A 10,057-nucleotide genomic window follows, 5' to 3' on the forward strand; every position below is an offset into this window, starting at 1 on the left:
GTGGGATGTTCCCGGACCGGGGCACTACCCCGTGTCCCCTGCATCGGCAGGCGGATTCTCAACCACTGCGCCACCAGGGAGGCCCCCAAGTCCCTTTTCTGAGACCCTTCCCCACGTCATCTTCACGGATGGCTCTCAGCCGTCAGCTACTCTCTCTACCTCCTCTGACTGTTCCCTCTTCCAGGCAGGGTCTTTATAACTGTAATATTTTCAAGTTGTTATCATTCACGTTTTTGACCTCTTGATATACTAACTTATTTCCTCCTTATTTTAACAGACTATATTTAAGAGCAGTTTTAGGTTTACAGCAAGACTGAGCAGGAGGCACAGAGATTTCCCATATGTCCCCTGCCCCCCCAAAACACACTCAGCCTTTCCCCATCGACATCCCCACCAGATGGGACGTTTGTTACAACTGATGAACCTACACTGACACATCACTGCCACCCAGAGTCCAGAGTTTACATGAGGCTTCACTCTTGGGGTTGTACATTCTATGGGTTTGGACAAATGTATAAAGACCTGTGTCCACCACTATGGTATCATACAGAGTAGTTTCCCTGCCCTAAAAATCCTCTGTGCCCTGCCTATTCATCCCTCCCTCTCCCAACCCCTGGCAATTCCTGATCTCTTTACTGTCTTCATAGTTTTGTCTTTTCCAGAATGTCACAGAGTTGGAATCACACAGTGCATAGTCTTTTCACGCTGGCTTCCTTCACTTAGTGATATGTGCATGTAAGGTTCCTGCATGTCTTTTCATAGCTTAATAGCTCATTTCTTTTTAGCAGTGAATCATATTCCATCATCTGGATGGCCCACAGCTTATTAACTCTGGGAGTAATGTCTAAGCCACTGAAATAATAACTTTCACAAGATCCATAGGTTCACAATATTCTTCTGCCCTGGGAAAAGAATTGCTGCAATACCCATAAACTGATTGGAGATGGAAAAAGTTTGTCACTCATTCAAATATCTACTGAGAGGGTCTCTGCGCGCGCGCTAAGCACTGCTGATGCTGGAAACACGTGATAGTAAAACATGGCCTCTGCCCTCAAGGCTTCATCTTTTGTGTCACTGGTTTTCCTTCTCAGGCTTAACTGCAAATGCTGGAGTTCCAAGTCCCTCCTCCCAATGACGGGAATGGTCTGATTAGGGTAATCCGATAATCCAAGCAGGCTTTTTAGAATTCGCATATGCATACTGTGTGCTTAAAGGGGGAAGGAAGAACATAAGGAAACCGAGTCAGATTAAAAGACTAGATCCAAGCTGGTGAAAGAGGAGAGAAAGCAATGAAAATCAGGAACATTTTACTGACTAGAAGGAGGTGCGGTGCAAACCTGATTTCATTTTGGACCCGTGACTTCCTGGCCTCAGTGTGGTTAGGATAAGATAAAACTTAATGAATGGATCTGACTGATCGGGGCGACACTCCTGAGCACATACAGCAGGAAAAAACAATGTTAATCTGGAAGTTTCATTCAACCCTCGTCTTCAGCACACAGGACTCAGCATCTCCCAAAGGCAAACGGTTCCTCTGGATTGTTCAGATCACATGCAAAATGGCTCCGGTAGTTCTTACATCAACAATGCTTTTACGACCAACCGGAACAATCACTTGGAATCTTGTAAGCGGAATGTGTGCACCTTTAAAGGTTGACTGTGACAATACTGGAACGAAGAAGGAATGAAAATAGTAGGAGAGACTCTTTCTAATACACACTTCGTGATACATTACAACATGTGCCTTTATAGGGAAACATTATTAAAATATAAATATGGGAATGTAACCATGCAGAAACACATAATCCAAAATACATTTTCAGCTATTATATTATCTCAGTTCTCTTTTTAAGTGTTACTTTCTTCTAAAAAAAAGAATGCATCATTATTTGCCCAGCATCTCAGTCTCTAAACTAATGACACTGCCTCTGTTTGTACTTTAACATACCCCGTAGAGTGGGGCACCCCCAAATAGCATATTCATTATGTACAAAGATGAGTCAAAAGAATGGAGTAAAAGAAATATCGAACCAGGAAACGTGGGTCCTGGGTCCTGGCTTTGATAGTGATGATGTTGATCGTAATGATGATGTTATCGATTTTTAGCCACTTACCGAGTGCCAGGCATCATGCTAAGAGCTCTGCGTGAGTGTTCTCTCATGCAGTCATCTCAAGAGTCCTGCAAGTGCCATTATTATGCCATTTTCTACATGATAAAACTGAAGCTCAAAGAGGGTGAGGGACTTATTCAAGGTCACGGCCAGAACAATGAGGTGGGGAAGATTCACGCTGAGGCCTCACCCCAGAGCCTGTACTGTCCTCTTCATCATAAGACCTCACCTGCCAAGTCCCTTACGATCAGCGGTCTCATCTTGTTCCCTAGAAAAACGGAGGCGTTGGAACAACTGACCTCGGAGGTTCCCTCTGGCTTTAAATCGTCTGAATCCTTTGGTCCACTACTGGGAGACCGTGAGATTGGAGGCCTATTTTTCCCAGGGCTTTATCTTGGCCATGTTTGGCTCTGTTCTACACCCTTGAGAAATTCGGGGAGTCTGTCTGTAATCCCGAGATGGTGGCGGCTCTGCAGGTGCCCTGTGGACCGACCACAGTGCAGAGAATGGAGAACTGCTGTGAGAGGGATGCCCTTGCCTCCTGGTCTGTGCCCCTAAACAGGCCGACCCAGCAAAGCAAAGGGAAGCAGAAAGGAGAGGCCCCTGGCGGCCGCCCTGCAGCTCACCCTTTCCCTGGACCTGCAGGGCTCTCAAACTTTGATCAGACACCACTCTCTCCCCCGAGGGTGGTCTCCCCTGGGTCATGTGGGGAGGGATCTGCTGGTCATAGGGAAACGATGGAACCAAGGCCATTGCCACTGAGGGTGGCCCTCTGGGCCGAGGGCTTTCCCGGGTTGGGGGTTGGTGGGTTCTGACATCAGGCTGCTCCCACAACCCTGCTCTGCCAGGGAGGCCAAGGGCGGAGACCCCCGTGGAGCTTCCAGACTAGTTTCCCTCTGGGGTCCCCTCTATCTGAAGCAAACACTTCCCAGACCAAGGAAGCAGCTGCCCGTCTGCTACATTTGTAAATTGCCAAATTCCCCCTGTTTGTGCTGTGTTTGTTTTGGGAAATCTGGGAGATGTCCACAGATACACAGAGGGCTCCGGAGGGCATTCTGAGGATTGCAAAACTGAACCACAATGAAAGTCAAACTGACGGGAGCTTTTATTTTTGGGCTCCCTGCCAGGCCCGAACAAACAAAACAGGCAGAAAACAAGCAAGGTTAGAGGTCCCGTCAGCAACCTCATTCAAACGTTTTCTGTGCAGCAGAAACAGGGGATCTGTTCCAACCAAAGCTCTCTTTGACCTGAAGCTGCTTACAGACCTCAGATCACATACTGCTCACTTACTAGGAACTGATTACAACCGGATCTTTCGTGACAAGGTGAGAGGAATTTTGAGCCAAGGAGAGACTTTTCACAGGACTGCCTGATAAGAGGACAAGAAGCTTCATCGTTACAGCCTTTATCAAAATCTGTAGTGTCCCCATGTAAAAAATCTCAAGTGTAACTGAACTAAATTAAATTTCTGTCCTACACACTGTGCTACTTGAGATGGCCGATGCCTCCATGGATAAGCTCTTCCTCCAGAATAGGATGGCCTAGCGATGTACGCAGGCGTCAGATCGATAAATGCCACTCAGTGTGACATTACATCTAACCCGTCCATTAAGCCCACTCATATTTACTAAGCGCCGATTGTGTGCTAAGGCTGGGGTAGGGCTGGGGCAAAGCTTACAGGACGGACACAGCCTGGTGTCCGAGAACCCCTGGTCTCGTGGGGAGACCTCCCTCAGAGAGTAAAGACATGAGGGTCCCCAGGGCGGAAGCCCTCAGTCCAGCGGGGGCAGACGGCGACCTAAGGCAGTCTGTGCCTCTGGACAGCGGGGTATGGGCTGCTCGTGGGAGGGGCTGGCCAGGCAGCTGGAGGAGCACAGGTGAAAAGGCTGGGGGTCCAGGGGCAGCACCTGAGTCACTGAGAACAGGGAGGGAGACTGTCAAGGTGTCCTTGGTTGTTATAAAGGAAATCCAACTACACGCAATCGACGGCTTGCTTGTTTTCTCATCTGGTACTGAACAGGGGTGATAGCTGACTATCCTCCGGAGCTTCTGGTCGGCGTGGGGGGGGCTGGGTAGCGAACGAAGAGGGCTGTAGCCAGAGGCCAATAAACCCGGCATCCCAGCAGACCCGTGCAACCTGCGAGATCTTTCCAAACACTAAACACTATTCACAGACTCCTATTACTGATTTTCCTACACCCTCATTGGGAAACACTCTCCTGGTGGGTTGGTGTCTGAAGCATCGGAACGGCGCAAGAAAGAACTCCTGGGTCAGCTGTGTTCCCAGAGCAGAAACTGGCTTTGTCCCCAAGACGCCGCACGTGTGGTCGTCCAGCCAAATGAAGCATTTGTAACGTACATCTCGACGCCGCCCTAATACTGTAAACACACACAGTCTCCTCCTCCGTGTGAGTTTTTCCTTCCCCAGGACACGTATGGCCTCGATATTGAGCCAGAGGTCAGAGAGCTAAGGGCATCTCCTTTGTGGGAAGGCAGAGCCTGCCTGGGCCAGATAAAGGTGAAGGATGTGCACGAGAGACGCTGGGTACAGAACTCGAGGAGGACTTGGAACCAGTGGCAACTCCCGGGCTGACGCACAGAAGCCGTGAACTACGCGTACTTAAAACCCACCAATTTCCCTGCAGAGGAAAGTCAGGTGGGCACAGCGCACACCGCTGTCCAGACTCCCCTCAGGAAAGCCAAGGGGACCTGTGGGAACCCAGCAGGCCTCGCTGGGGGCCAGCGCATGGTGACCGCGCCGTCCCCGGGGCGTCCTGATCTGGAGGCCCAGCCGTGGGGCATTCTGGCGAAGAGAAGAATCAAGTCGGCTGCGGATTAAGTGCGTTCTCTCCCCCCTGCTGCCGCCACAGTGCTCCCGGCTGCTCTCCAGGATTTGTCCAATATGCTCTTCCTGGGACCACTGGACCTCAGCAAAGAGGCACCAGTGTTCCAAGTTTTTACAGGGTGTGTCGCTCGCTCCCACCCCTCGGGACAATTATTCTTATCAAAGGGATCACACATCCAACACAAAGGCAAGGAAGGAAACTCTTCCAAAACTCGACTCCCTCACTAGCTCAGAAGCCAGCAAACTCTGCAACAGACGTGAAGGCGTATGAAAACAGTTTCTGGAAGCGTCACTATTCCCTTTAACGTTTCTCCCATTTTTGATATCTCAGAAATATGACAGTGGCACCAACTGGCCACTGAGAGCTCCCACCACCCAGAGTCTGATTTGTACAGACGTGAGTCGACGGACCCTGAAGCCAATGGGAAAGTTACAACGTGGGATGAAGTTAATCAAAAGCCCATATGACACTTGACATCCTTCTCTATTAAATAAAGGTCACTTCTTCCAAGGGACTCTTCCCAGCAAATAAGATTTCTGCAGTTGTGCAAGAATGAAGCTAATTAAACAGCAGAGCAAAATGGAAAACAGATGTCACAGAACATTTGAAAAGATTTTAATGACATCCTGCCTGGTTTCTTAAACTCATCTGTAGTTGCTATCACCGTCTGCCCTGAAGTTCACGAGTGGTTGGGAGGGCAGGATTTGCATCAGTTTCATGTCACTGGTGGTAGGAAAGCCATTCAAAGGGAAATGTGGCCGGGGGAGTCTTGCAGTCTTTTTCTACACAACCTGGCCAGCTCTTTTGGCTTCAACTCCTGAACTCTTTTAAATTAACGTTTTCTGTCTTTCAAAAGAACTTTCCATCCCAGCTCCTCCAACTCTAGTTTTTACCGTCCTTTCCAGACGTCTTGCACTCAATTATCCTGAGCACACCTGCTACGTTGACTAAGAAATTTAGTATCTGTCAGTTTCAGCTCAGAAAAAAATCAGAGCATGATGACATTTTCCGGAGATGAAAGTCATAATGAACAAGCAGACACATCAACAGTCAGACCTGTAATGTCTTTTTCCCATATTATATCCACAATTCAAAATGGCCAAATCTTCCTGAAACAATCAAAATTTCGAATTAGACTGAGGGACGAAGCAGGTTTCCTCTCTTCAAAAGCGCATTCACAGAAGGAAAACCCAGATGTGTAGGAGGGACCAGACAGGGAGCACAGGACCTCGTCACCATTTTTCTTCTTTTATAATTTGTCTTTTCAAAAATCTTTTAGGATGTTTCCCAGTGTTTGAGACCCTCTGATGATTGTGGACGTGCATCCTTGAGTGCCTTACGACACCCACAAATGCTTGATATACGGGGAGCTCAACCATCCACTGAGAACAGCCTGGACCATTTTCTCAAATCTTCCTGACACGGTAATTAACAAAGAAGGAGCAAGGGATACTGCGGCTGCCTGCTGTGTACAAGATCCCTGTGCAGCTACAAGTCAGGAGTTGTTTTCCACGGCCAAACAATGATGTCTGCTAATCAGGGAAGAGAGGACACAGGTAAATGCTGCAGGAGAACCAGAGAGGGGTTCCCGTTACAGCAGTGAGGACGCAGCCCCAAGACAAGCTCCCCACGGGGGACGGGACCTGCGTCCTGGGCGACGGTGGCCCCCGCCAATGCTGCTCACGTGTGCAGAGGGCAGCCCGCGGCTCCTGGGTTATTAGCTGTCATCAAAACGGGCCATTTTCCCTGCCTGGACGTCAGGCTCGAAGGCCTTCATTTCATTTTCTAAGAAAGCTTTATAACTGAAACTGTCCAATAAGTATTTGACTTGTTCATCTCGCCATCTGCAACACGTGATAGTCTCGGTATTACATATGAAAGCAAAGAAGTAGGACAATGGAAACGTGAGCGACTGACTTGCTGTCAGCTGGGGTCAGTGTGAACTCGGGGCTTTTACAAGGATTAACGAGGGGAGAGGCAGGAGACAAAAGGAGCCGTCTGGATGAACTGGGACGTCCAGGCCTGCGGCGGGTGGCGCGGCGGGAACGGCCTGGGGGTGTTGGGGTGGGAGGCGGGTGCGGATTAGAGAAACAAAGCTAAGATTGCCGCTGGCTGAGGGCTGTCTGTGACGCCTCACATCCTGGCCTCCCCTGAGTGCCCCAGCCACGCCGAGGTGCCACCTCCCACCCCACAGTCACGTCGTCATCCTATGTGTGTGTCTTCTGAGAGTGAGCTCTTAGTTACAGAAAACAACTCCTGCAGCATCACTGATTCCAAATCCTGACTCCCAACCAGTTTTTTTTTTTTTTTCCCCCAACCAGTTTTAAGCTCCCCTTTCTCCAATCGGTTTCTGGCCACAAACCAATGAAAAATATAGAATGAAATGGCCTTGGAAGTTGAGAACTAGGACAAAGGTAATGTGGGTTAGAAATGAGAGCGAGGGGTCAGATGCCTTCCATGCCTGGGGTTCACAGATGCTGCCCTGGGGAGCAGGCTCGTGGCCAGGGACACAGACAGCCCGTGGCCACGCTGGCCTGAACCCCAGCCCTGCAGCCCCAAGAGTCGTGTCCATCTTGGTCTCCGAAGCAAGACATTAACCTCCCAACGGCCGGATTGTTCCTTTGAAGGAGCAAGGGCTGAGCGACTCCTTCTTTCGGCCTCTTGGTCCTGCTGGGTTTCAGGACTCTCGGGGCTGCCGGGGACTTGGGGAGCAAAGAGTCGCCCCCAAGAGGCTCTTAGTGAGTCGAGGGAAACATGGAGGCATTAGTGAGGCTGCCCACCTTTGTGCAAAGAACCGGAACCTCACCAACCTCACCAGGGAGCGCAGAGGAGAGGTTGGGGGGAAACCAAACAGCGAGCTTTCATTTTACCACCGAGCACCTCATCAGTAAAGGGATTTCTCCTAGAATCAAACCTTGCCATCTGCCGTGTGTGTGACAGTGAACGCGTTGTATGTAGAGAGAATCTTTTCCAAACTCCTCGTGACCAGCAGAGCCGGCTTCCTCCTCACGGGCCTGAATGTCGCCAAGTGTTTCCTTCAGTTTCTCGCCCTACAGATGCCTTCTTCGCCTGGTACTCAGACACCAATACTCACAGACGGTTCTCCTTTTTAAAAAAAAGCAGCTCCCTTTCCAACCCCGGCCCAGCAGCATGGCTCCCGCAGAGAAGGGCAGTGAGAAGGGCCGGGCCGCCATCAACACAGTGGTGACCAGAGAATATACACCATCAACATTCACAAGCGCCTCCACGAGTGGGTTTCAAGAAGCCTCCCCCTCAGGCACCCGGAGAAATCTGGAAATCTGCCATGAAGGGAACTGGAACTCCACCAGATGTATGCATCGACCCCAGGCTCAACAAAGCTGCTGCGCCAAAGGAATAAGCAGTGTCCTGTATTGCATCCAAGTGCAGTTGTCCAGAAAACTTAATGAGGGTGAAGATTCACCAAACCAGCTCTATACGTTGGTCACCCATGTACCTGTCACCACTCTCAAAAATCTACAGACAGTTAATGTGGATGAGAACTAACTGCTGAGGGTCCAATAAAGTTACAGAACCACCACCACAACAAAACAGCAGCCTCCAAATATGTTTGACATCAACCCAGCTCAGAGCTCTCTGAGTTGTGTGAGCATCTTGTTCATTCCACAACCTTGAGGACTAATGCTGAGCACAACCCGTGTCTGCCCTACTCATTTTGGAGGGCAGATCAGAGCTGGGTGTTTGAAGGAGAAGGGGACAGACTGGCATCTTACTTCGAGTGGAACCTCAGGCAGCAAAGAGAGCAAACATGGGCATCCACCTGCGTGCCTCCTTGGGCTCCAAAGGGCTCCGGAGGCTGCTAGGGAAAGAACGAGGGTGCAGAACAGGTCACAGCTCACGTCACTAACATGCCCCTGGCCCTCTGCAGCTGCCTCTAACCGTCTGCTTTTCTCTGTCTCTTCACCACGACTGGCAGCAGATTTTTGGACCCTGGGGTCACTAGTAATTGGAGGCCAGAACTTGAGGGCCTCTCTGGGAATGTATTTATTAAACCTGCTGGGGCAGATGGGGATCCACTTGTGTGAGCTCCGTAGCAGCCGTCCGACTGCACCCATGTCGAATTCCATTTTCTCAGATAACAGATGGAGAGTCTCTGAACACCGGGCCCTCGGAGCTGTGCACCGTCTCAGGAGTTGGGGTGACTCTACACCCCACCGCCGGTCCTCACTTTCCCACCCTTTCTGGGAAAGAAAAATGGACCCGAGACACAGCTGTGGTCAATGACACTTAGGGGAAAGTCTGCTGGAAAGGAATTTCTCCAGAATAAAAATAAACAGAGCCTCACAAGACATATGGCCTCTGCCCTATCCCTCCTGCTCTGGACACTGGTGTAAGGACAGGGTATTTGGGGCTGCAGCTGCCTCACAGCCATGGGGAATCCAGACACACACTCACGTCCCTGAGCTCCTGAAACAGGCCTGGCCGCTAGCACATGGATGTCGTGTGTGTGTGTGTGTGTGTGTGTGTGTGTGTGTGTGTGTGTGCGCGCGCGCGCCTCAGTATGTGTATATAGCAAAACTAAGGCATATTAATGATTAAGGCAAACATTTTAAACTCACAAAATGATGCCATTTAAATATTTATTTATTTAGGCTGTGCCGGGTCTTAGTTGTGGCATGTGGGCTCTCAGTTGTAGCATGTGGGATCTTTAGTTGTGGCATGCAGACTTCTTAGCTGCGGCATGCGGACTTAGCTGCGGCATGTGGGATCCAGTTCCCCAACCAGGGATCAAACCTGGGCCCCCTGCATTGGGAGTGTGGAGTCTTATCCACTGGGCCACCAGGGAAGTCCCTGATGCCATTCTTTGAGAAAGGAGAAATGAAAGCAAAACTGAGGCAGTGAGCTGAGTCCCACTAAGCCGTGCTTGGAGGCAGAGGACCACTGGAGCTCCCCGCATGGCACCACTGGACAGCTCCTGGGCCTCTGTCTGCATCTCCCCGTGGTAAGGTTTGTGTCAATCTGTGCAAGTTGGTCAAATGCCCAGCTATCCATAGGGGTCACTCCACTTTTCACACGGTGCCAATAAAAATAATTTGCAAACATGGGAGGAACAGGGAAAGA

General features: G+C 50.1%; 1 protein-coding gene and 1 pseudogene across 1 annotated transcript in view; one reads left to right on the plus strand and one right to left on the minus strand.

Annotated features, from left to right (window-relative positions):
- The window catches only part of PALLD (palladin, cytoskeletal associated protein), a 417,875-nt gene that overhangs the window by 189,506 nt on the left and 218,312 nt on the right, over positions 1-10,057 (minus strand). The gene's annotated exons all lie outside the window — the stretch shown is intronic.
- LOC103074226 (60S ribosomal protein L31 pseudogene) lies at positions 8,108-8,482 on the plus strand (annotated as a pseudogene).

This window comes from Lipotes vexillifer, unplaced genomic scaffold, assembly GCF_000442215.2.
Source record: "Lipotes vexillifer unplaced genomic scaffold, Lipotes_vexillifer_v1.1 scaffold668, whole genome shotgun sequence".
Taxonomy (NCBI): Eukaryota; Metazoa; Chordata; class Mammalia; order Artiodactyla; family Lipotidae; genus Lipotes; species Lipotes vexillifer.